The sequence below is a fragment of the Panthera leo genome, chromosome A1 (genome assembly GCF_018350215.1).
Source record: "Panthera leo isolate Ple1 chromosome A1, P.leo_Ple1_pat1.1, whole genome shotgun sequence".
NCBI lineage: Eukaryota > Metazoa > Chordata > Mammalia > Carnivora > Felidae > Panthera > Panthera leo.
The window spans coordinates 94,126,913-94,152,291 of record NC_056679.1 but is presented as its reverse complement, the minus strand read 5'-3'; the positions used below and the strand labels follow the sequence as shown (position 1 = coordinate 94,152,291).

The following is a 25,379-nucleotide window of genomic DNA, read 5'->3' as shown; positions in this document are numbered from 1 at the left end:
CCTGTATATATTATGATTTTAAGCAAGACCCCTAACCTTCCTGGATCTCCGTGTTCTCATCCAAAAATTAAGATAGTAATATCTCCCTGGTAGGATCATTGTGAGGATTAAATGAAATAAAGCCCTTGAAGCCCACAGGAAGTACCTCCCACATAACTGCACTACGACAGCTTTGTTGTTGTTACACGTGTTTAGTCTGTAACGTGAAAGGGGAGAGAGGGCAAATGCCATTAGCCACAACCCGACTTTTGGGACCCTTGCAACTTGTAGGGAACAGGTTTTAAAGAGAAAGACAGAAAGTGAGTCTTGTCTCCCTGTACAGTACGGTTCCCATCCAGGCACTGGAAACTGAGGACAGCCGCTGATGGGAAAGGTGTGTGAGCTGTTCATGGCTGCGGTGGCTGTGGACCAGCTGGTACGGGTTCTGGCAACTTGGGGGGAATAGAGCCATCAATGAGGAGAGCAGGAAAGCTGAGTCTGGGAGTGCCAGTCCTGAAGCCAGTTCAGGGGAATGGATGGCCCAGGGGATGCCAGCCTCTAGCAGAAGAGGTGGATCAATTCCTACACTCCTCTGCCTTGCTACTTCCTGTCCTGACACTATTTCTACCCTGAATTTAAGGCTGCTGGCTGGGCTTACTCCTTCCAGTGCCAATCAGAGCCGTTTCCCACTTCAGTCCTTCATTTTCACAGATCCTAAAGCACTGGGTGAGCCTTGGAAGGCACCCCAGCCTCTCATCAAGCACCCCCCTCCCCCACTTCATGTATAGGGAAGGGATCCGTACAACTAGCTAACAGTTTCGGAAACCTTCCTTGCGTCTTCTCATGAGCTGAAGCCCACTCCTAACCCCGGAGGCTGGTTGCTGAGGGTGGGCATGGTTCCAGAGCCTGAACAAGCCCAGTCACTTCATCTTCAAGTAGTAAATGCTAAATTCACATGCAGAGGACATTTTGCCAAGCTATCTTCCCCAGTGGAGGACCCCACAAGAAAGGAGTCAAAGTGCTTTTCCCAGACTCGTGGAGAAATGGGAGTTGGGATCCGAGGTGTCAAGGATGTAGGGTGGGTCCGTATAAACATCCAGTTCAGTGGCATCGTCGTGGTGCAGGTGAAGAAACCACCGGTCACAGTTCACTGTTGAGTCCGGCTGTTTCTGACTTTAGGCAAAGTCTGTTGACCCACAACTGGGGTGGGGCTGGCCCACGTCGTGTGAGCAGGGTGTGCACTGAGGCAAGGTGGGGTTTAGTGTTGTTGTCCCTGGGCGGCCAGTGCTGCGTCTGTGTCCTTCCTCCTCAGCACAGTCTTGCGTAGCCTGGTCTTACATCACCTGCTGCCGGGCTGTCCCAGGATGTGACCGTCCCTCTGAATTTGCAGGAAGGTCGGAAGGTCATGGAGGAAATTTCAGAAAGCTGCAGAGCACTTGACGAAATGAAACCATAGCATCTGAAAATCGACATCCTTAAGCCAACGACTAACAGGAATGAACTAACACAAGAGAATCATAGACATTGCCCTTGAACCTGACGTCCCTGAATCTTGAACCTTGAATCTTCTTGCGAGATTCCAAGCAGAAAAGAGCTTTTGATTTTGAGCTTTCGGCGCCTGGATGAGAACAATTTTCTTGTATAAATTTGTACTCCAAGTCATTGTTAATACATGAAGTTTGAGTTGGAGTAAATAGTTCTTGAAAGTGCCATTAATTAAAAACTCAGAGCACAGAAAAGTATTTGATCAAAAGGTCAAGTGAAGCTGTAAGGGGGAAATAAAAGATGGTTGCTCTCTTCTCTGCCAGTGCACCGGCTGTCACAACTACTTACTCCAAATTCCATACTCGATTCACACCTCCTTCCCTTTCTGGCAGGAGCAAGAATTGTTCTGGCAGGAAGGTGGGAAATAACTCCTTCATTTGATACAGCACTCCTCCCCTTGTCTTCAAATAGAGTTAGTTCTGAGTCACTTTACTCGAGGTGAATAAATAGGAATGCTTTTTTTAGCAAATAACAGGAACCTGCATTTAAAGAGTTTTTTTTTTTCCTCCCCATAATCTAATTAGGAATGTTTCTTCCAGCTACCTCCTCAAACAGGTTTAAAACAAGGAAATCCGTACCGACTAGTCCCTCCCAAGGGATTCTTGTGGCTACATTGGCCAGGACATATAACCAGCTTTACAGATTTCTTAACTATATTTATAAATAAAAACACTGTCCCATGAGTCTAAAATTATATTGTGGTGACGGTTGCACAGTTGTACAAATATACTAAAGCTGTTGGGTTGTACGCTTTAAATGGGTAGGTTCTACGGTGTGTAAGGTCTAGCTCAATGAAGAAACGAAAAGCAAATAAAAACACTGTCCCATGAGTCTAAAATTATATTGTGGTGACGGTTGCACAGTTGTGCAAATATATTAAAGCTGTTGGGTTGTACGCTTTAAATGGGTAGGTTCTACGGTGTGTAAGGTCTAGCTCAATGAAGAAACGAAAAGCAAACCAAGAAACCCCACAAGCTGCAGCAATCAAATGCTATAACGATCTGGAACACAACTTGGTAATAGCTAGTGAAAATGGAGCTATCTCATGAACCTGGCAATTTTTCCCCTGGGGCTGTGAGTTGTACCCCAGGGAAACTGTCCCACAGGTATGCAAAGAAGCACCTGTAAGGAGGATGTCTATCGCAGTATTCTCTGCAATGGTGAAAGGCTGGAAACAATGTAAATATCCAACAGCGGGAGAATCCAGAAATCTGTTATGGTAGGTTCCTACAATTGAATATTACAGAGCATTTGAAACAACTAACAAAGCCACGTATATCAGCATGTATAAATCCCCAAAACAGTGCTGGGGAGGGTGCAGCAATCTATAGGATAATACGGGCAAGGGGCGTCTGTGTGGGTCAGGCCGTTAAGCATCTGACTCTTGACTTGGCTCAGGTCATGATCTCATGGTTGTGAGACAGAACCCCACATCGGGCTCTGTGCTGAGCATGGAGACGCCTTAAGATTCTCTCTCTCTCCCTCTGCTCCTCTCCCCTACTCGTGCGCGCTCTCTCTAAAGTAAATAAATAAACATTAAAAAAGAGAATAATATAGACAAACTGATACCATTTATGTAAAATTTTAAAACACACAAGATGGCACTCTTTGTTAATAGATACATCGGTGATGGTATGTTATTTCCATGCTTTTCTGTATTTTTAAAACATTTTTATTTATTTATTTTGAGAGAGTGTGTGTGTGAGTGCAGGAGAGGGGCAGAGAGAGAGGGAGACAGAGAATCCCAAGCAGGCTCCACACTGCCAGTGCAGAGCCCGATGTGGGGCTCAAAATCAGGAACCATGAGATCATGACCTAAGCAGAAACCAAGAGTCTGATGCTTAACCCACTGAGCCACCCAAGCACCCCAAGGCATTTCTGTACGTTTGAGATAATAATCATTTCTTTGAGATAGCACACACCGTAATTGTGTTAAGCGCTGTGGAATTTCCCTAACACATACAATGATTTGAGGAATGAAAAAAGAAGAGGAAGACTCAACAGATAAACTAGAAAAAAAATACGCTGGTAATAATAGGTTTCATTTTTTATCACCTGTGTCAGGCACTTAACGTACATTATGTGCACTATGCCCTAGATTCTATTTGGTTAGCCCGATCATGTCCTATATGAGTCCCAGGAAACTGAAGCTGGAGACGTAAGTCATAAGCCCCAGAAGCATAGGCTGGAAGATGGTGGCATTAGGATGTCACATGGCCTGGCTCCAAAGCCTTGTGGTTCTTAGGCTCCATAATCCTGTTCTCACAATGGATCTGCCTGCTTTCTCATAGCAGAGAATCTTAGAAGAGGTCAGTAGTGCAAAGAAAAAACCATAGTAATTTCTAGGTTGAAACCCTGTGTCTATGCCCCCTGAGGTTGCCCTATTTTTAGCCTTCTTTGCCTACTGTGAATAACTCATGACTGGGAGTCGGGAAATACGTGTCCTGACTCCACGAATCTGTTGTCTCGTGAACATTTTCAGTCTTCTGTCTTCATCAGACTGAAGTTTTGCCCTACGTTTTGCTCAGGGCTCCTGTTTTATTTTGCTTTGTTGTATTTGCTTCCTCGGCACATGCTAGATGTTATCGATGGTAAATGAAACAGATTTAGAGAGAGGAAGATAAATGAAAAGAACAGGATAAGTGGAAATCGTGTTCATTTCAGGAAAATTAGTGTTGCAATGCTCCTGGAGCCGTACAACTGCGTGGGTGGTTTCTGTGTATCTTTAGAAGAAAAAGGTGGTTTCACAGTGTTACCAAACATTGACTAAGGGAACGAATACAGACAGTTCACGTGCACTGTCATCTGTGAGTTTCAGGAGGGGCTAGTTCTAACATAAACGCTTGTCTCATGCGTAGATCTTACTATAGATCCAATTACTCTGATGCAGAATGCCATACGTTTTGGTGACAGTGCAGATGCTGCCGCGTTACCTAGGTTCACGTGTAGCTCCACCATTTACTCCTTTGGTGACTGTGGGCAAATGAGTTAAACCTTCCGCGCTTCAGACGCCTCATCTGTACGATGGGTATCATTGTCACGAATACCTCTTAGAGTTGCTGTGAAAAGGAAATGAGTTAACACAGGCAACGTGCTTAAGACAGGGTGGGTAAGGCGGTTTAGGAAGTCCCTTTCATCTTGACCTAGTCCATTATTCATGGCTGACTGCTAAGTGATTAGCTAAGCAGTTAGATCCAGATCTTGGTAGTTGCCCTATTTTTTTCCCTTCCAGACCATATGGGTTCACTTTGCTCTGCAAAGTTTGCCAAAAGCCAAGGAACAATCCATCTGCCGCTTAAACAAGAACAGATTTATTGCTTTTAACTTAAAAAAAAAAAAAAAAAAATGTCTGTCAAGATGTGCTCCCCCTTATGGTGGGGGCCTCATCTATGCTACCATGTCTGGGTGGCTGGTGCAGTTGGACATCCAGTCATTGGAGCAGAGCCAAGGGACTCCAATACTTTCTTTGTTTCCCTGGATTTTGTATTTGCTAAAGTCCTGGAAGGCTCCTGGCCATTCATGCATGAGTCAGGCTAAGTGTGTGCTATAGTGGCTTCTCCAGTGCCAGCAAGCAAAGGAGAGGAATGCCAAGGCGGCCCCACGCCTCATTTCAGCTGCCAGGGACCTCCAGGCATTGGTCAGTGCTGGGCTGTGTGCTTGGCACAGGGAGGAGAGAACTCACACTACCCGACAGTTGGGAACTGAGGGGAACTTTTGGGGCACCTGGCTGGCTTAGTTGGTTGAGAATCCCCTTCTGCCTCTGTTATGGTCTCACAGTTCTCGAGTTCAAGCCCCGCATCAGGCCTGGAGCCCATTTCGGATCCTCTATCTCCCTCTCTCTGTGTACCTCCCTCACTTGTGCTCTCTCTCTCTCAAAAATAAATAAACATTTTTTTAAAAAGGCACATGTACATATCTACATATATTGTGCAGGTATCTATCCATACCTATCAATCAATCTATCTCAGAGGTCATCTCCTATCAATACATGAAGAGCTTCCTCATTCTTTTCTTTTTTTATTGACTGTCTAATATTTCATTGTTTCAATGTATCAGCATTTATTTTAGACAGGCCTTATTTTGGGGATTTAAAAAAACATTTTTTTAAATGTTTATTTATTTTTGAGAGAGAGAGAGAGACAGAGCATGAACAGGGGAGGAGCAGAGAGATAAGGAGACAAAGAATCAGAAGCAAGCTCCAGGCTCTGAGCTGTCAGCCCAGAGCCCGAAATGGGGCTCGAATTCACAAACTGTGAGATCATGACCTGAGTTGAAGTCGGACACTTAACCGACTGAGCCACCCAGGCGCCCCAGCTTCTATTTTTGTAAGTTTATTTATTTTGAGAGAGGGAGAGAGAGCGTGAGTGGGGGAAGGGCAGAGAGAGAGAGAGAGAGAGAGAGAGAGAGAGAGAGAGGATCCCAGGCACTGTCAGCGCAGAGCCCAACTCTGGGGTCGAACCCACGAACTGTGGGCTTTTATATTATTTCCAGTCTTTTGCTATTATGATGCCCCTGTAACAACCTTATATGTATAAATTTTGCACATGTATGAATGACTATATCAGTAAGATAAAGGCCTAATAGTAGACTTGCTGAGTTAATGGGCTTGTGTGTGTGATATTTGTATAGATGATGCCAAAGTGCTCTTCACAAAGACTGCATCAATTTATACTCCAACCAACATTATGTGAGAAGGTCTGTTTTTCCAGCTCCTTCTGAGAATGTCCACAAACTTGGATCTTTGCAATCCAATAGGTAAAAAACAAAACAAAACAAAAACAAAAACAAAAGACTCTTGTCAAATGGTTGTTTTTTTTTTATTTAAAAGTTTTCACTTATTTATTTTGAGAGAGAGAGAGAGAGAACAGGCTTGGGAGGAGCAGAGAGAGAGAATCCCAAGCAGGCTCTGCACAGTCAATGCAGAACCCCACGTGGAGCTCAAACTCATGAACCGTGAGATCATGACATGTGCCGAAATCAAGAGTCAGACGTTTAACTGAGTCACTCAGGTGCCCCGTTTTGGTATTTAAAAAAAAAATTTGGTTGGGGACACCTGGATGGCTCAGTCGGTTAAACATCCGGCTCTTGACTTCGGCTCAGGTCATGATCTCACAGTTCGTGGGACTGAGCCCCTCATTGGGATTCTTTCTCTCTCTCTCTCTGCCCCTCCACCCCACACTCTCAAAATTAAAAAAATACAAAAAAATAACTTTAAGAAAGTGTGGCTGAACATCTTTTCATGTTTAAGAGTCTTTGGTATTCCCTTTTCTGTGGACTGACTACCTGTGTAGACCCTCTGCCCAAGTTTCTCCTGGATTCTTGGTCTTTCATACAGATTTGTAGAAGCCCTTCATGTGTTGGCTAAATTAGCACTTGCCTGTGATTTAAGTTGAAAATATTTTTCCCCATGTTGGGGCACCTGGGTGGCTCAGTCGGTTAAGCATTCGACTTTGACTCAGGTCATGATCTCTCAGTCCATGGGTTTGAGCCCAATGTCGGGCTCTGTGCTGACAGCTCAGAGCCTGGAGCCTGCTTCGGATTCTGTGTCTCCCTCTCTCTCTGCCCCTCCCCTGCTCACACTGTGTCTCTCTCTCTCAAAAATAAATAAACATTAAAAAGAATTTAAAAAAAAGAAAATATTTTCCCCATGTAAACATTTTTTATTTGTTACTAATAGAATTTATCAATTTTTTTCTTTTATCTGAGTTTTTTTTCTTCCTAAGTTTTTAATTTTATTTTTTCATTCTTAGGAAGAACTTACCCATGTGAAGATTATTAAAATTATCTTTTTAACCCACTGTCCTTTGTGGGTATCTGCCTGGCTGGCTCCCTCAGTAGAATGTGTGACTCTTAATCTTGGGGTTGTAAGATTGAGCCCCCACAATGGGTGTAGAAATTACTTAAAAATAAAATCTTTAAAAAATAAATAAAATAGAATAATCCTTCCTCTGGTTTCTTCTAGTCCCTTTATGGTTTTATCATTCACATTGAAGTATTTGACCCTTGTGAAATTTATTTTGGTGTAAAGTGTGAAATGTTGGTGTAATAATATTTATGCTAATATAAAAACTGGGTCAGCTGGATGCCCCAGTTTCTCCAATAGTTTTAAATGCCACCCGTTTGCCTACTAAGTGCTCACAGGTATGTTGTGGGCCTATTCCTAGTCTCCATAGTATTTCCTGTTAATCTGTCAATTTATTCATTCGTACTTATCACACTCTTTTTATTACCATCACCTTATAATATGCTTTAACATCTGAGAAAGCTAACCTACCCTTATTGGTTTTCATGTTCAGAATTTTCTCCTACACTTCCTTGTTTACTATTTCATACGAGCATGAAACATCAATTTTAACAGATTACTGTTAACATATGCCTATATTGCTGCAAAATTCCCTTTGTTACTTTTACTGGGACCACCTTACATTTATGGCTTCCTTAAGGAGATTTGATATCTTAATGATGTGTATCTTCCCTCTAAGAACATCTTATGCCAAGGAGCAACACGGGTGTGCCTTCATGAGAGCTTTTAACAAAAACGCCAAGGATTTGTATGTACTTTGTGTGCCAAGGGTTTATTAAAAAAAATTTTTTTTAATGTTTTTTAATTTATTTTTGAGACAGAGAGAGACAGAGCATGAATGGGGGAGGGTCAGAGAGAGAGGGAGACACAGAATCCGAAGCAGGCTCCAGGCTCTGAGCTGTCAGCACAGAGCCCGACGCGGGGCTCAGACTCACGGACCTTGAGATCATGACCTAAGCCGAAGTCGGACCCTCAACCGACTGAGCCACCCAGGTGCCCCATGTGCCAAGGGTTTAAAGCAGGTCTGGTCTGGCACTAGTGAACCAAACATTTTTACCTTAGGACTTGGGCACAGCATTTCAAATCCACGTTTTGTAGTTATGTCTCTAAAATTAATAATGATCATTAAAATGTTTTTAATGTTTATTCATTTTTGAGAGAGAGAGGGAGAGAGTGGGGGAGGGGCAAAGAGAGGGATACACAGTATTTGAAGCAGGCTCCAGGCTCTGAGCTGTCAGCACAGAGCCTGATGCGGGGCTCGAACCCACGAACTGCAAGATCATGACCTGAGCCAAAGACGGACGCTTAACCCACTGAGCCACCCAGGTGCCCCAATAGTAATTATTTTAATTTAAAAATGTGTATTCGGGACCTCAAAATCTCACATTCTAATAATTATGTCCCAGAGCAAGAAAATAGAGATATATAGAAAACATTGTGTATAAGAACACTTATTACAGTATTTTTATAATAACAAAAATTGGAAATTATGTAAATGCACATTGGTAGAGGTTTGATTAAATTATGGTAATTCTTATCTTGAAAATCCATTCAGTGATTCAAAAATTTTTCTTCTCATAAATATTTATTAACATAAAAATCCCAGTTATAATTTTAAGTGAAAAAGCAAGAAACCAAAGTATATTTAGTATGGTTCCAATTTGTTTTAAAAAGTTGACTGTGGGGGAAAAATATGTTGACTGTGTATATATTATGTGTACTTTGAAAAAAGACAAGAATTTAGTAAACCAAATGTTAACATGAGCCATCTACAAGGTTGGATTGTGGGTAATTTTAATTTTTTTCTTTGTGTTTTGTTGTATTTTCTACAAGAGGCAGTATAATTTTATACATGATATAATTCTTTTTTTTTTAATGTTTTTAAATGTTTGCTTATTTGAGAGAGAGAGACAGAGCGCAAGCGGGGGAGGGGCAGACAGAGAGCGAGAAACAGAATCCGCAGGCTCCGGGCTCCAGCCTGACACGGGGCTCGAACTCATGAGCTGCAAGATCATGACCTGAGCTGAAGTCACTTAACCGACTGAGCCACCCAGGCACCCCGTGATGGTACTTTAATACAAAGGGGAAAAAAATGCTGTTTTTTTTCTATTAATCGTTCATGTTGGGGAAATTCTAGAATTCTTGTTGGCTGATTTAAGGAGGTTAGATTGGGAATACCCCAAAAAGAGCAGAACCCCCAAAAGAGCAAAAAAGTATTTCCTCTGATGGGTACAGTCTCAGACAGGCCATATCCTTCATCTTGGTACAAAAAATAAAAAAGGAATTTCTATTTTGTGCTTTATTCATCCACACTTATTTTTTGGCAGTTGAATCTCAGTTGTCATTCTTAGTAAAAAAAAAATCCAGTATTAATTTTCTGAAAAAATTTTGACCCTCCTTAGTTTCTCTTCGTATATTTATTCTTATTTATATATTTAACAGAAGATGACAAAAGATCACAGGAATAGCTTGTTAATTAATGTACAGGGAATGGTATTGTAAGTTATAGATGAGCTTCAGTTAATGTGAATTCAGTTCTCAGTTCTAGAAATATTCACATGGCCAGTTGCAAATGGATAATAAACCATAAAGACATAGGGGTAATAATAATAATAAAAGTTGCAATTTGATTCTGGATTGCAAGTTAGGAAAAACATTCCATAGGAAATATTCACCCTTAATAAAAGCATTTTAGTAAATGTCACTTCTGAAAAAAAATTTTAAGATCGTGCTTAGATAATTAAGGGAAATTGCTGAATAAATGTTTACAAAGTAGGCACCAAACAGTCTGTCTCACACACATACAACACTCCTAATATATGTGATTTTAACTTAAACAGGATTTCATTTATGTTGCAAAAACCATTCAGAAGAACCAAGCACTTGTATTATAAATGTTTTTTGTTTTTCGTGCGAGAGATCTCCAGGGTAAGGATTACCTTCGAGCCTTCTCATGGCTTTGCTTTTTTGTTGTGTACCTGGCTATAGTACATTACTAATTGCTCATTTTCTCCCCCTCTCTTCTGGATCGTATTCTACTTAGACTTGTTCCTGCAGTAATAATTTGTAATCCCTTAGATTACAACCTGTCTTGAATTAATATGCATACATGCAGCTTGGCACCGATCTGCTTTAGGCCATGCCCAAGATGACAAGCAAAATGAATAGCATTTGACTGCTGCCTTCCCCTTCCACAGGTCCTGGCAGAAGGGCTTTGGTGGGTAAACAGAGGAAGCCAGCGAATGAAGAAAGAGGAAGCTAGGCTAATGGCTTGGCTCTGTGGACCTCAAGTCAATTGTCGCCGGAAGACACTGTCATCGTGTGGCTCTCAAACTTTACTGAGCATCTAAATGCCCCAGGGGGTATGTTGAAATGCCCAATGGGGAGCCCTACACCCAAGAGCTTCTGATTCCTTAGGTCTCAGGTAGCCCTGGAGAATGTGCATTTCCAACCTGTTCCCCAGTGATGCTGAGACCTGCTGAGACAGGAACCACCCTTTAAAAACCTTCACTCTCATGGGGCGTCTAGTTGCTTCAGTAAGTTGAGCGTCCGGCTCTCGATTTCGGCTCAGGTCATGATCTCACGGTTCATGAATTCGAGCCCCTCATCGGGCTCTGTGCTGACAGTGCGGCATCAGCTTGGAGTTCTCTCTCTCTCTCCCTCTCTCTCTGCCTCTTCCCTTCTCGCTCTCTTGTGCTCTCTGTCAAAATAAATAAATAAGCATTTAAAAAAAAACCTTCCCTCTCTTGGTAAATCTTTATCTCTTGAAACCCCCAGCTGGGTGGGCTAGATGTTCCTCCTTTCAGATCTAACCTTCCACCATGATGAGATCACTTCAGGATGGCTCCATCTCAAGTCTCCTCTTGTGGCAAGTCTGCTTCCTGGACCTCCTGTCTAGAGCCTGAGTCTTGGATCCCATTCTTCATAGGCTCATTCCTGACCAGTTTTGCAGGCTCTTTGTTCACGTCCCTGACCGTTTGCTTCTCTAGTCTCTTGGATGGGGCTCTGGATCCCCGAAGCATCTTCTCTTGGCCTTACCTCTACCCTGCCTCCCGCACCCACGTGACTTGCACTGCCTGCCACCCCTTTTCTGTTGGTATCAACCATTCGTGGCCTGCTGTGTTCTGTTATCACCCAAGTCCTTCTCGAAACTTCTCACCTCTTGGAGTGCCCAGATGGCTCAGTCGGTTAAGCGTCCGACTTTGGCTCAGGTGGCTCGTGAGTTTGAGCCCGGTGTCCAGCTCTGTGCTGACAGCCCAGAGCCTGGAGCCTGCTTCGGATTCTGTGTCTCCCTCTCCCTCTGTCCTTCCCCTGCTCATGCTCATGCTCATGCTCATGCTCTGTCTCTGTCTCAAAAATAAATAAACATTAAAAAAATATAGGAAAAAAAACTTGTCATCTCTAGAACTCCGACCCAGTTCAGATCCACTGCTGGGATTAATATCATGGGTTAGAATTTCCTTTGGGGATAGAAGGCAAATAGTTGTGTGATTTGATTGAGTTTGGACATGGGGACATGTGATTGTTAGCTGTCGAATCACCATAACCGCAGGACAATGAGCAATGGGTGATCTGAGCAAGCACTGACTTCAGTTCCACAAAGCCAAATTTACTTACAATGAATAGAGTCAAGGCTCATTGAAGAATTGTATTAGTTTTCTCTTGCTGCCTAATAAATGGCCACAAACTTAGTGTCTTAAAGTTACACCCACCTGGGGTGCCTGGGAGGCTCAGTCGATTAGTGTCTGACTTCAGCTCAGGTCACGATCTCGAGGTTTGTGAGTTCAGGTCCCACGTCAGGCTCTGTGCTGACGGCTCAGAGCCTGGGACCTGCTTCAGATTCTGCGTCTCCCTCTCTCTCTGCCCCCTCCCCACTCATGCTCTGACTCTCTCTCAAAAATAAATAAATATTAAAAATTTTTTTTAAAAGAACACAGATACAGTGATAAACATAATACAACCCAAATGTTTATAGAGCGAATAGAATGATGGTATCCCAGTTTTTTAAGCACAGGGTTATTAACCACCACGTGTCAGATTCTGAGTCATTCCCCCAGCAGTGAGCTCACACTCTTAAGATGATGACTTTTTGAAGTATCCACTGGATACTTTGGATGTCCAAAGGAGCATCCATTGGGGATGGTCATCAGATAGATGATTATCTCAATAATGAAAGATGAGGAAATCAAAGAACTTAGAAAAAAAGATTACAATAAATGCTTTAAACAAAGTTCACTTGCATTTCCTTAGCCCAAGATTTCTCAAGAACAGTCAAATCCCATCAGTAAAAAAAAGCCAACCGTGGGTGCCTGGGTGGCTCAGTCGGTCAAGCGTCTGACTTTGGCTCCGGTCATGATCTCATGGTTCATGAGTTCGAGCCCTGCATTGGGCTGTCTGCTGTCAGCACAGTGCCCACTTCAGATCTTCTGTACCCCTCTCTCTGCCCCAATTTACGCATTCTCTCTCTCAAAAAATAAACATTAAAAAAAGAAAAGGCCAAATGAATCTCATTTGCATTTGGGTAGTTAACATTTTTTTTATGCTTGTTTTTGAGAGAAAGACAGAGTGTGAGAAGGAGAGGGGCAGAGAGAGAGGGAGACACAGAATCCGAAGCAGGCTCTAGGCTCCCGGCTCCAAGCTGTCATCACAGAACCTGATGCAGGGCTCGAACTCATGAACTGCAAGATCGTAACCTGAGCCGAGGTCTGACACTTGACCCACTGAGCCACCCAGATGCCCTTAGGTAGTTAACTTCTTAATATAAAAGAAGAAGTTACCAAGACCTGAACTAGGCACAGTGTCTAGTACATGGAAAGCATTAATTTAAAACCTGTGAGGTTGGAGACCACTTCCATGCAAAGCTGCCTTGAGCGGGACCCTTGGACAAAGTCCCGAGAACTTTGGGCAAAAAAGAGAGAAGATCGTTAGTCTCATGATTTGGAGCAGAATAAAGGTAAGGAGCACCTAGTAAGTGAAATCTAGAACATAATTATGAGTCTGATTCTGATTCAGCGGGAATCTTTGAGATTCCTAAACAGAGGAAGTAGACAGGTTAATGGTGTTGGAACAGCAGCCCAGAGATAGCAATAAAGCAGAACACGAACTAGTGGACAGAGTGAGGCCAGGATGGGGGAGAAGTTACAGTGATAATGTGGACATTTCGTTCTTCACTTATTGAAACAATGGTCTGGGTCCAAGGCCAGCACAGAATGTTCTCTGAAGCATCTCTCGAGTAGCAGTCGTGGACTGGTGTTAATATAACCATCATTTCTGGTCCAGTCTGTCCTGTGAACAGAGGCAAGTATTAGAGTGGGTGATTGTTGCAGTTAGGACAGTGTGTAAGGCTCTGTGAAGTTTTAGTGTGTGGCTGGAGACGCACACATATTTAGCCAGCACAGACAGAACAGGAACTCTGGGTCTGGCCTCAGTAGATAATCGAATAGATGCTATTTATTGTGTCTCTCCTGTGTGCAAAACGCTGTGTTTTGCATCTCATTCAGTTTTCAAAGCAATCCTTTGGCAGTGGGACCTTCGGACCCATTGTACAGTTGAGGAAACTGAGGCTCCGAGAGAGGTTGCTGTTTGATTTGGGATGGTTGTCTCTGTATACTTTTCCCATAGCTTGTCCGTTAAATTCAAATCATCTGTGTATGTGTCTGTCACCCACCCCAGACTGTCAGGTCACGAGAAGAGGGCCTCTGTCTTGTTTTGCACCCAGTACAGGCAATACATGCTGTTGAACTGGATTGCCTGCCTGCAAAGCATGTGCTCTTGACGTCCAGCAGGTGTGCTAACTTCCCAAACTTAGTAGGCATAAGAACATTGGAAAAATGTGGCAGGGACACAGGGCCTGGAGGCAAGGACAGTGCTGAATTTTAGAAGGCCTTCTAGAGATGACCTATGTTGACTTCAGAAGAAGTCATTCTTAAAATTCTCCATTCGTGCAAATTCTTTTTTTATGTTTATTTATTTTTGAGAGTGAGAAAGAGTGTGAGTGAGGGGCACAGAAAGAGGGGTACAGATGATCCGAAGCGGACTCTGCTGAAAGCAGCGAGCCCGATGCAGGGTCTCGAACCCACAAGTTGAGATCATGACTTGAACCAAAGTTGGATGCTTAACTGACTAAGCCACCCAGGCACCCCTCTTTTTTTTTTAACTTTATTTATTTATTTTGAGGTGGGGGTGCGTATGGTCAGGGGAGGGGCAGAGAGAGAGAGAGAGCAGGAGAGAGAGAATCCCAAGCAGGCTCCGAGCTCCCATAGCAGAGCCCGACACAGGACTCGAACTCACCAACCGTGAGGTCACGACCTGAGCCGAAATCAAGAGTCAGACTCTCAACCAACTGAGCCACCCAGGCACGGATTCATGCAACTTCTTGTTGGTGGTGAGAAGCTGGACTCCATGAACAACACTATTGTTACAAAGACACTGGTCTAGAAATTCTTTCTCTAACTTCCTCTCCCCTCCACCTCCCAGAGCCCGCAGAATAACAAGGGAAATTGGGCAATTAGTTATCACACGTATCCGGTGTTCCTGGTGTTACTGCTTGGCACCAGGTAACAGAAAGCGATGGGGCACAGGCCCATGGAACTCACAGATTAGCCGACAGTAACGGAGGCGTGACAACAGTGAGGAACGGGGGCTATGGGCATACATGCTCCAAATTAGTCTTTCAAGTTGGAGAAAGTACAAAGGACATTTAAGAGGCCTAAAGACAGCGTGGTGAGGCAGGCTTCCACTGGGAAAGGATTGTGTGTGAGGCCTGAAGCCAAGTGCTGAGCAGGAGCGTGGCAGAGAGGCAGGGTTGCACAACCAAGATGGCAGGGAGGAAGACGCGGAGGAGGAGAACGGTAAGAACCAAGGATGTGGGGCGGGTGGAGGCCTTGTAAACCATATTAACATCCGTAGCCTTCTCCCTAAGGGCAGCGAGAAGCCCTGAGCGTAGAGGAGCAGCAGGATAGCCATGCCTGCCTCTCTGGGCAGCAGAGTGGACCGTGAACTGAAGGAGGCAAGAGCAGTTGTAGGGAGACCAGTTAGGAGATGAACGCCCCGGTCTGGGAGGGTTAATGAGACCATCCCGGGAAGCACCACTGTCACATTCGTCACCAGGTTGATTCTCTGCCGAGTGGAAGCTACTTGGCGTCCGTCCCAAGTCTGGACACCCCCTGAGAGCAGAGAGAGGTGGACGGTGGTCTGGCCTTGGCTCCCCTTGAAGCTTATCTGGTCAGACTGTCTCCTCCATTGCATTGAACTCATGTTGGCTTTCTTTCACCTTCATGAGTGCCTTGAGTTCTTTTCCTTTTTTTTCCCCCCTTGCAACAGGACCTTAATAAATGATGTGTACTTCTACCCAGACCACCCTTTCTTCCTGCTCTGCTCGCTCCCACTCGTTAGCTGTCCTGCCTCCAGCTTTCTCGTCAAATGTCATTTCCTCAGAGCAGCCTGCCCTATCCCCCGAGAATAGGTCAGGCCCCTGTCATGCTTGTTCAAAGACATCCTGTGTTTCTCCTTCCTAGTGTGTATCTCTGTTTTCACATACAGTAAAACTCAGACTGGGAGTAACTTGTTCTGCGAGTGTACTGCAAGACGAGCAAACATTTCTAATAAATTTTAACCTGATAAATGAGCGATATCTTGCAATACGAGTAGTAGATGATGCCGAATATCATGTCATCACAAGTGAGCCAATGGTTCTCTCTCTCTCTCACTGTGGCATTGTGGGTGATCGTCTCTCATGCTCGGATGCTCCGTCTCAGGCTGCAGTGTTTGGCAGAAATCAGTGATTTTTCAGAAGGCTGGAAGGTGCCCACAACTGGCACTAGTGTATTTTTTGTCACTTCAAAGCACCTATGGACAGACAGTCCTTTGCTTTTCCACACAAGAGTAAGCTTAGGAATGCTTTGCTTCATTCTAAGTCATTGGACAGGTTCCTTGTTAAAGTTTCATGAAGAGAAAAAGATTCCATTGAGCCAATAGATAGTAATGATTCCGTTAGGGATAGTGAAAGTCTTCCTACATAATAACCCTCCTCTCTCTTGTCTCCCTCATAACAGCCACGAAGGTTTTCAAAGGTAATTACAGGTTAATTTGTTTATTTTTCTTTGTATTTTGTATTTTCTTTATTCTTTTGTATTATATATCACAGTATTGTAATCGCTTTCATATGAATTTTTTTGGGTTGTGGAATGAATCATCTGAGTTCCCATTATTTCTTATGGGGAAATTCACTTTGATATACAAGTGCTTTGGATTATAAGCATATTTCTGGAACGAATGATGCTTGCAAACCAGGGTTTTACTGTATTATGTTTATTTGTTGCTATATTTCAAAAAAATCTTTCAGTAGCAAATGAATGAGATGCTACTCAAGTTAGCTTGCGCACAAAACAAAAGAGGTAGAAGGAGGGATGCAATGGTTCACATAACAGAGAGGCTGGCACAGGGTCAGCATGAGCAGGACCAAGATGGCAGGCACATTCTCACTGGTGTGAGAGTGGCAGAGGGGCAGGTCCCAGAGAGAGGAAAGGGGGAAGCCCAGGACCTGAGGACCTAGGGGGACAGTGGTAACTTGGGGAGAAAACCCCTGTGACTGAGGACATATATTGAGGGGGCAATGTAACACCATGGTTAAGATCTTGAGTTCTGGAGGCAGATTGTCTAGATATCAATTCCACTTGCCTCTGATTGCCCATGTGATTTTGTTCAAGTTACCCCACCTCCCCATGCCTCAGTTTCCCCATTTGTGTCACAGTCCTTGCAATGTTAGGAAAATCAAATAAAGCAACAAGCCTGAAGCTTTTCTACACAGCCCCTTACACAGAGAAACAATAAATGAATGCTCACGGCAGCCGCAGCAAATCATAGCACTAATCAGCAACAGAGGAAACGGAGGCACAAATGCCTGGTTCCATACGCCTGGAACCTCTTCTCCCTCCTCTACCTGCAGCTAGAACTTCCACGCCTCCTTCAGGTCTCAGCTCACACATCCCTTCCTCGAGGTGGGGACTCCCCCTCTTCTGATAAGCAGGCAAACGACGACATTTGGTCTGGGAACTAAGGGCAGAGGCTGAGTCTTCCTGCAGGCAGTTCAGCTTGGAGCCTCACATAGAAATAGACTCAGACTCAGAGGGAAGTTACATTACCGTCACTAAGGGACCCAGGCCGGTGGTGTCACCAAAAGAACACATCCTGAATACGGTTGTCTGTTCTAAGGTCCCACGAGGTGGAATTTTAACAGGCTAGGGCTCTTCTGAGCAGGAATGGTGTGGGATCCCAGCACCAGAACCTACTGAATAGATACGCTGGGATTGAGTTTGGGTAAGTGCTTGCCTTTGCTTGTTGTCGTTTGAGAGGAAAGTGGAATGTGGACAAATGTTGTTTTTTTGTTGTTGTTGTTTTTTCCCACTCACTAATCCAGAAGACATATCTTTTCTTTTAAGTGTATTTATTTATTTTGAGAGAGAGAGAGGGAGAGAAAGCACGAGTGGGGGAGGGGCAGAGAGAGAGGGAGAGAGAGAATCCCAATGGTTCTGAGCTGTTGTTTTCAGCATCATGTCCTGCTTACTCTCAGTAAAAACAGAAGTTGAATTTTACTTGCCACTCTTGAGGCTAGCTTTGTTCCCAGGGCTGGGAGAGGGGGTAGGAGTGCCCTAGACCCAGGGTGGGGTGGCCATAGGGGACCGACATGGACTACTGGATTAGCAGCGCTCTGACTCCTCCCTCTAATCAAGTGTGGCTCCTGAGACTTTGGGTGGAGTCTCATGTGTTTGCAACTGACAAGAACCTGGCCTATCTGACATCAGTCTGGGCAGTGACAGAATTCAACACCAGGGTTTCTCACTGAAGGTGTGGCTTATCAGGCTGTCAACCAGGCTGGTAAATCCCCCAATATGCAATTCTTACCGCATCGGTGGGGTCATCTGTCAGTCATATAGCCACATCGTTGGGCCCGGGCTGAATTCACTCTCGGCTAATAGCTGTCTTGGATTTTTCTGTCCAGTGAGTCCTACTGAGCAGACGCTAAGGTAATTGGAGGGAAACAGGGCTGGGAGGCACACTGGGGATGTCACATTCTCTTTCCAAAGTTGGAGGACAAGAGCCCATAAGACCAAGTTCTCAAACTTCGTGGATGTAAGCATCATCTCTAGGATTTGTCAAAAATGGAGATGCTTGGGTTTCATGTCGAAACTAGTGAATCTGAATTTCTGAGGATGTGGTCCAGGAATCTTCCTTTTAAATAACTTTCCTAGATGGTCCGTATTCTTAAGATATGGGCACCCTATTCTTTTTTTTTTCAATGTTTTTTTTTTTTTTTTTTTTTTTTTTATTTTTATTTTTGGGACAGAGAGAGACAGAGCATGAACGGGGGAGGGGCAGAGAGAGAGGGAGACACAGAATCGGAAACAGGCTCCAGGCTCCGAGCCATCAGCCCAGAGCCTGACGCGGGGCTCAAACTCACGGACCGCGAGATCGTGACCTGGCTGAAGTCGGACGCTTAACCGACTGCGCCACCCAGGCGCCCCAAGGGCACCCTATTCTAAGAAACAATAATGTAGAGGCCCTTCTGCTGCAGCAAGTAGAAATGGATTTCTCATCTTACGGCGATTGGATGAAATCTTCTACTGTTGGGCTCACTCGTGATGGCCTGGAGGTGGCCATAAAGAGTTTGGGAGAGATGTGGTCAGCAGATTGTGCAATAATTGATAAAAATGAGTGGGGTGGGGTGGCGTAGCAGTCAGGTAAAGCACGCCAGAGGCCCCAGGCACCTCTGTTGCCATTGGTGAGCGAGCTGTCAGCACACAGGCCCTGGCGCAGTGCCCCAGCCGTACCTGTGTCAGCGTGTTAGGACTCTGTCTCGTACGGACCTGGATGCTGGAATCCCCAATAGTAAAGTGAAATACTCAAGGCTCTCCAGCAAAGACGATGGCGACATTGACCTTCATTTTAAGTAAAGCCCTCCTGGGGCACCTGGATGGCTCAGTTGGTTGAGCGTCTGACTCTTCATTTTGACTCAGGTCATGATCTCACAATTTGTGGATTCAAGCCCCGCATCAGGCTCTGTGCTGACTGTATGGAGCCTGCTTAGGATTCATCCTCTCTCCCTCTCTCTCTCTCTCTCTCCCCTGTCCTCTCTGCTCCTCTACGACTCATGCTGAGTCTCTCTCTCAAAATAAATAGACTTAAAAAATAAAAATAAATTTTAAAAAAAGGAACAAAAGGACTAACCATAAAAGAACATTATAAAAAAAAAGTAAAAAAGAAAAATTCTCCTAAGATCCCATATAAATCCATTGCTCTTGCTACAGTGCTATGTTTGATTGATGCCTTTCTCATAATCATTGGCTCCCTCCTGCTGGCCCGCTAGATCAACAAAGAGGGGCAGACTCAGCATTGCTGTTCACATCAGTGGTATCTTGGTGTTCCTGCCAGGATTTTACCACCTGTGCGTTGCTTACTATGCATCCAGAAGCTACCGGGGTTATCCCTAGGATGACATTCCAGATTTTGAGGACTAGCACCCATCTTCAATCCTGCAGAGAAGAGTCACAGATGGGACTGAGCCCAGCCTTAAGATATTGAGCAGAAACTGTGGCAAAGGGCTAAGGAATTCTACCATTTGAAGATGTTAAACAAAAGAATGGCCAGATTTTATAGGTCCATCCTCCAGATGTGAACTGGGCTTATAATTACAAATTAACTCATTATTAGGACATGCTGTAGTTTTCATCTCCTGGCCCTGGCAAACGCTGAGAAATTTTTCCACATGAATATGTATCTTGGAAGAGTAGCAGAGTTAATGGTATGGGAAAGCAGGAGGTAAATCTGTAGTGGAAAGTGGAAAGTAGTGGAAACTGCTACCATCCTTTTTAGAGTTGAGCCTTTCTTTTACACAGTCCTTATAGTCAGTTCGTCCTAGTAGCAAATGGAAGAATTCAGTATGTCAGACTTCATATTCCTAGTAATTTATTTTGAAAATGTCAGAGTATCTTAACCTCTGCATTCACCTCTAACTTTGTGTTCTGATGGAGGACCTGGGCAAAATCGAGTGTCAGCATGGGGGCATCTGTAAGATGTTTTTTACCTGCTCTCTTATTAACAGCAATCAGCAACTTTTTAAAATTTTTATTTCATTTATTTTTCTAAGAATTAAAAAATAATTTTTTTTAATGTTTATTTACCTTTGAGAGAGAGACAGAGAGAGAGAGAGAGAGAGACAGAGCGTGAGTGGGGAGGGAGCAGAGAGAGAGGGAGACACAGAATCCAAAGCAGGCTCCAGGCTCTGAGCTGTCAGCACAGAGCCTGATGCAGGGCTCAAACCCACGAACCACGAGATCATGACCTGAGCCGAAGTCGGACACTTACCCAACTGAGCCACCCAGCACCCCAGAATTAAAAAAAAAATTAATGTTTAAAATTTTTTTTTGGAGAGGGACACACAGAGAGAGAGTGGGGGAGGGACAGAGAGAGGGAGAGAGATGGAATCTGAAGCAGGCTCCAGGCTCTGGGCTCTTAGCACAGAGACCAAAGTGGGGCTTGAACTCATGAACCACAAGATCATGACCTGAGCTGAAGTCGGATGCTTAACTGACAGCAACCCAGGTGCCCCAATTTTTTTTTAAGAATTAAAAAAAATGTTTATTTATTTATTTTGTGACAGAGAGAGAGTGGGGTAGGGGCTAAGAGAGACGGAGAGAGAGAATCCCAATCAGGTTCCACACTGTCAGCACAGAGCCCAAAATGGGGCTCACTCCCACAAACTGTGAGATCATGACCTGAGCAGAAATCAAGAGTCAGATACTTAACCTACTGAGCCACTCAGGTGCCCCCAGGACTTTTTTAAACCTCAGAGTAAAGTTTCCAATAGGTAAACACTGTCTCTGTTCACCATTCCTTGGACAGCTTTGCTGTGGCCCACCAGTAAGTTGCCCAGCATATAATTTGGGTCATTTTGTTCTTTGTAGATCAAGGTGTTCTGTATATCATGACTTTAAGGACTGAACTTATGGCCATTTCCTAAGGAAAAAAAAACCATAGGTGCGCCTGGGTGGCTCAGTCGGTTAAGCGTCCGACTTCGGCTCAGGTCATGATCTCACAGTTTGTGAGTTCAAGCCTCGCGTTGGGCTGTGTGCTGACAGCTCAGAGCCTGGAGCCTGCTTCAGATTCTGTGTCCTCTCTCCCTCTGCCCCTCCCCTGCTCCCTTCCTCTGACTCTCTCTTTCAATAATAAATAAACGTTAAAAAATTTTTTTTAAATATGGATAAGTGGTTATTATTTAGAGATGATAAAAGCCTGTTGTTAGCACCTTGTATTATGATGTCACTGCTGAAGTTCGCAAGACTCAGCCCGGATCCCCTGGAGGACCAGTCTGCCTTAGTTTAATTCTGTTTCCTGGCTTGTAGAAAGTGGCATATTCAAATATTCAAAAGAAATTAAAATGTCAGACTCTAAAAAGAGAGGGATAAGATGGATAAATGCTCAGGGTGGATAATTGCTGGACTCGTCAGACAGACTGGGGCTGAGGTCAATGAATTACTGGTGAGTTGCTGCTATTATCCTGGTTGATCAATGGCCACCCACTCAGGCATGGGCAGCCAGTCAGGGACAGGGACAGAGGTCAGGACAGGACGAAGGGCTGACACTGAAGGTCATGAACACATAGGGATGATGTCCAGCAGCCCTTGATATGCCGACAGGACTGTGCTTCTGAGAGGTGGCCTCATATCTGGGGTGACTCTGGCCACTTTATCTGTCCACACCTGGGAGACTCCTGTAAGCTATTAAAGATCCTCAGAAGAGGGGCACCTGGGTAGCTCAGTCGGTTAAGCATCCGACTTCGACTCAGGTCACGATCTCATGGTCTTTGTGAGTTTGAGCCCCTCATTGGGCCCTGTGCTAACAGCTCTGAGCCTGAAGCCTGCTTTGGATTTTATGTCTCCCTCTCTCTCTGCCCCTTCCTCCCTCACACTCTGTCTCTTTCTCTCTCAAAATAAATAAACATTTTAAAAAAGTTAAAAAAGAAAAGATCCTCAGAACAGATTTCCTGCTCGGAGTTACCAATTACATCCTCAGCATTTTGAGAAATATCGGTTTCTGTGCCAGAATTGCTGTACGTTATCTGGGTGGGCTGGTTTGGGATGTACAGGGGGAGACTGTCAGTGGGTGGAAGCCAGTTCTTAAGAATCTTCAGAATCTTTCTCATCTCTTGCTCCTAGAGAGCTAAGGGTCAGGGCCCTGACAACTTCAGGAAATGGGATAACAAAGGAAAGAAACAGATACTTTTACAATGACCCAAGATTTCTGACTTGCGATAAGGTGATGAGTAAAATGATGGCACCATACCAGCGAGGGAGACTGTGCCAAGAGAAAATGATCAGAATTTGGTGACCGAGTTGCTGCCTTCTCCTTTGCATTGTTCAGGGAAGTAAAGAGAGGCTAGACCAAAAAAATACACAGTGGGAGGATCTGGAAATCTCCCGGCTAAAAGAATTCTCTTCTGCATACTTGTATGATTTTGAGATGCATTTGAGCTCACAAGTTTCCTTTGTATAATGGGAGTACCCCAAGAATGTGTTCTTGCTCTAAGTAGATTACTTCCACCAGTCCCACCCCTCCTAACATCTCCAAGAGAGCGGCTGACTGACAGAATGTGAATGCCGGGTGAGTTGCACAAACAGGCAATGGTGGCTTATGATGCATTTTGAGGGAGGGGTATGGAGAATTTGCAAATTCAGAAGGTTGCCTAGGGTGCCAGCCTGTGTCTGGGGGGCAAGTGGGGAAGAAGGAAGGGGCCATCTGCCTGTGTTCTGGCAGCTCCCTGCTTTCTCCATAGGGCTCCCTCCCTTCTCCCACTGCCTTTTGGCTGAGCCTACTCCCACTCATTCTTTAGGATCCAGTTTAACCACACCTCCTTCCCAGACTCGCCCAAGGAGACTTGGCAGCTCCATCCTTTGGGCCCTTGTGGTTGTTTATATACATATTTCACTCTGATCTGTTTATAGCTACATTTCTCCCACAGACCATGAATTCTTTGAAAGCAGGGATCATATATTCATTTAGCATCTCACATAGTACACAATAGGATTCAATAACTATTGACATGAGGGGTGCCTGGGTACTTTGATCGGTTAAGTGTCCGACTCTTGATTTACGAGCAGGTCATGATCTCACGGTTCTCTCTTCTCTCTGCCCCTCCCTCGCTTGTGCTCTCTCTCTCAAAAATAAGTAAACATTAAAAATAAATAAATAAAATGACACACTCTTTTATTCCAAAAAAAATCTAAACACATGGTGATTATAGTGATTATGCCTATTATCCACCATTTTAAAAAGATACAGAAAAACTCTTCTTTATCTATAGTATATTTTACTTAATTTAGTTTTCTTTTCACACTGATAAGTCCATTCCACATTCTCACCCCTCAGGATTATATCCTAATTTCATGTATTTCTTCTCTCCTCCTCCTCTTCTTCTCCTTCTTCTCTTTTTTTTTTTTTTTTTTTTTTTTTTTAATTTTAGAGACAGAGAGAGCACAAGTGGGGGAGAGGGGCAGAGAGGGGGGCGTGGAGGGAGAGAATCTTAAGCAGGCTCCACACTCAGCATGGAGCCTGAAGCAGGGCTCGATCCCTGCACCCTGGGATCGTGACCTGAGCCGAAATCAAGAGTCACACACTCAAGCGACTGAACCACCTGGGAGCCCCCTAAGAATGTTTTTGCCAGTAATAAGTAGATGGGTCAGAAGGTGTTTTGAACTTTTCAGTTCTTTGAACTCCTTCTAATTTATAACCTCATTTAGTGATCTTAAGTTCATACTTTATTGAAAGCAATTATTTGGAAATCATCTGACTTGCGAAAGAATTCATTACACAGCCAATTAGAAGTATACACTTTCACAATACAGCCCGGTATTTGAAAATGATAAAACACTGACAGAGATTCCCTGAAGTTTCTACACCCTGGAATAGTGCACCTTTTAAGGGATCTCAGTAAATGAGAATTATGCCCTTTCTTTTGCAATGTGGAAAATATGTGGCTATTCTGACGCAGTTCAGAAATGAAACAGAGAGACCCCTTGACCGCATTCCCTCACCAGTAAGTCAGCTTCAGGACATAATACAGATGCAAGTTGAAGATTCTTGAAATATGTGGGCTTAAAACGATCTAAGTGTGTACCTAGCCCTCGAAAATTCCCTGGGGGATACACATCTTAGTTTGCAGGCCACTGATAAACATTTCTACATAGTCTTATTGAAATTGGTATGAGAGACAAGTCGGCTCAGACTAGGCCTTTGTTGGGACTCTGTACCATCTACACCCCCTGGGGGGTCTAGAACTGTAACCTGTATGGTAAGAACAAAACAGCTAGTCCTCTTGGTTGGTTGATTATTGTAGATGGCTGCTCTGATCCTTTATATTCTCTTCTTCCATATTTTCTTCTCAGTGGTGGCAACCTTAATGTCAGTTTTGGGGTACAGATGTGGAGCCTGTATACTGACTAAGGGAAATATGCCCCACTTAAAAATAATGAGTAAGACTGGAAAAACATGAGAAATCTTTAGAGTATGGTAAAGGAAAAAGCAAAATATGTAGTTGTATGAAAATTATGATTTCAATTATACAAACCCACATAAACTTCTGGACAACGCTGTAAGTAAACAAGCAAAAATGAAGTTGTGATGTGTGTGGGGGTGGGGTGTGTGTGTGAAATGACTGTCTTTTAAAATAACGATTACAGGGGCACCCAGGTGGCTCAGTCAGTTAAGCATCCGACTTCAGCTCAGGTCATGATCTCATGGTCCATGGGTTCAAACCCCACGTGGGTTTGGCTCTGTGCTGGCAGCTCCGAGCCTGGAGCCTGCTTCCGATTCTGTGTCTCCCTCTCTCTGCTCATCCCCTGGTTGCACTCTTGTCCGTCTCTCAAACATAAACATTAAAAAAAAATAAAAATAAATAAAATACTGATTACATTTGTGAGGCTGGGGTCAGAGAATCTGTCTAATCTGTCTAATTCACTTTCCCCCAGTGGTACCTGAGGAATTGGGTGCGAGTTTAAGT

The 25,379-nt window shown here is 44.1% G+C and overlaps 1 pseudogene; it reads left to right on the top strand.

The window, feature by feature from the left end:
* The first annotated feature begins 872 nt into the window (after positions 1-872).
* Positions 873-19,842, top strand: LOC122229889 (annotated as a pseudogene).
* Positions 19,843-25,379: the final 5,537 nt, after the last annotated feature.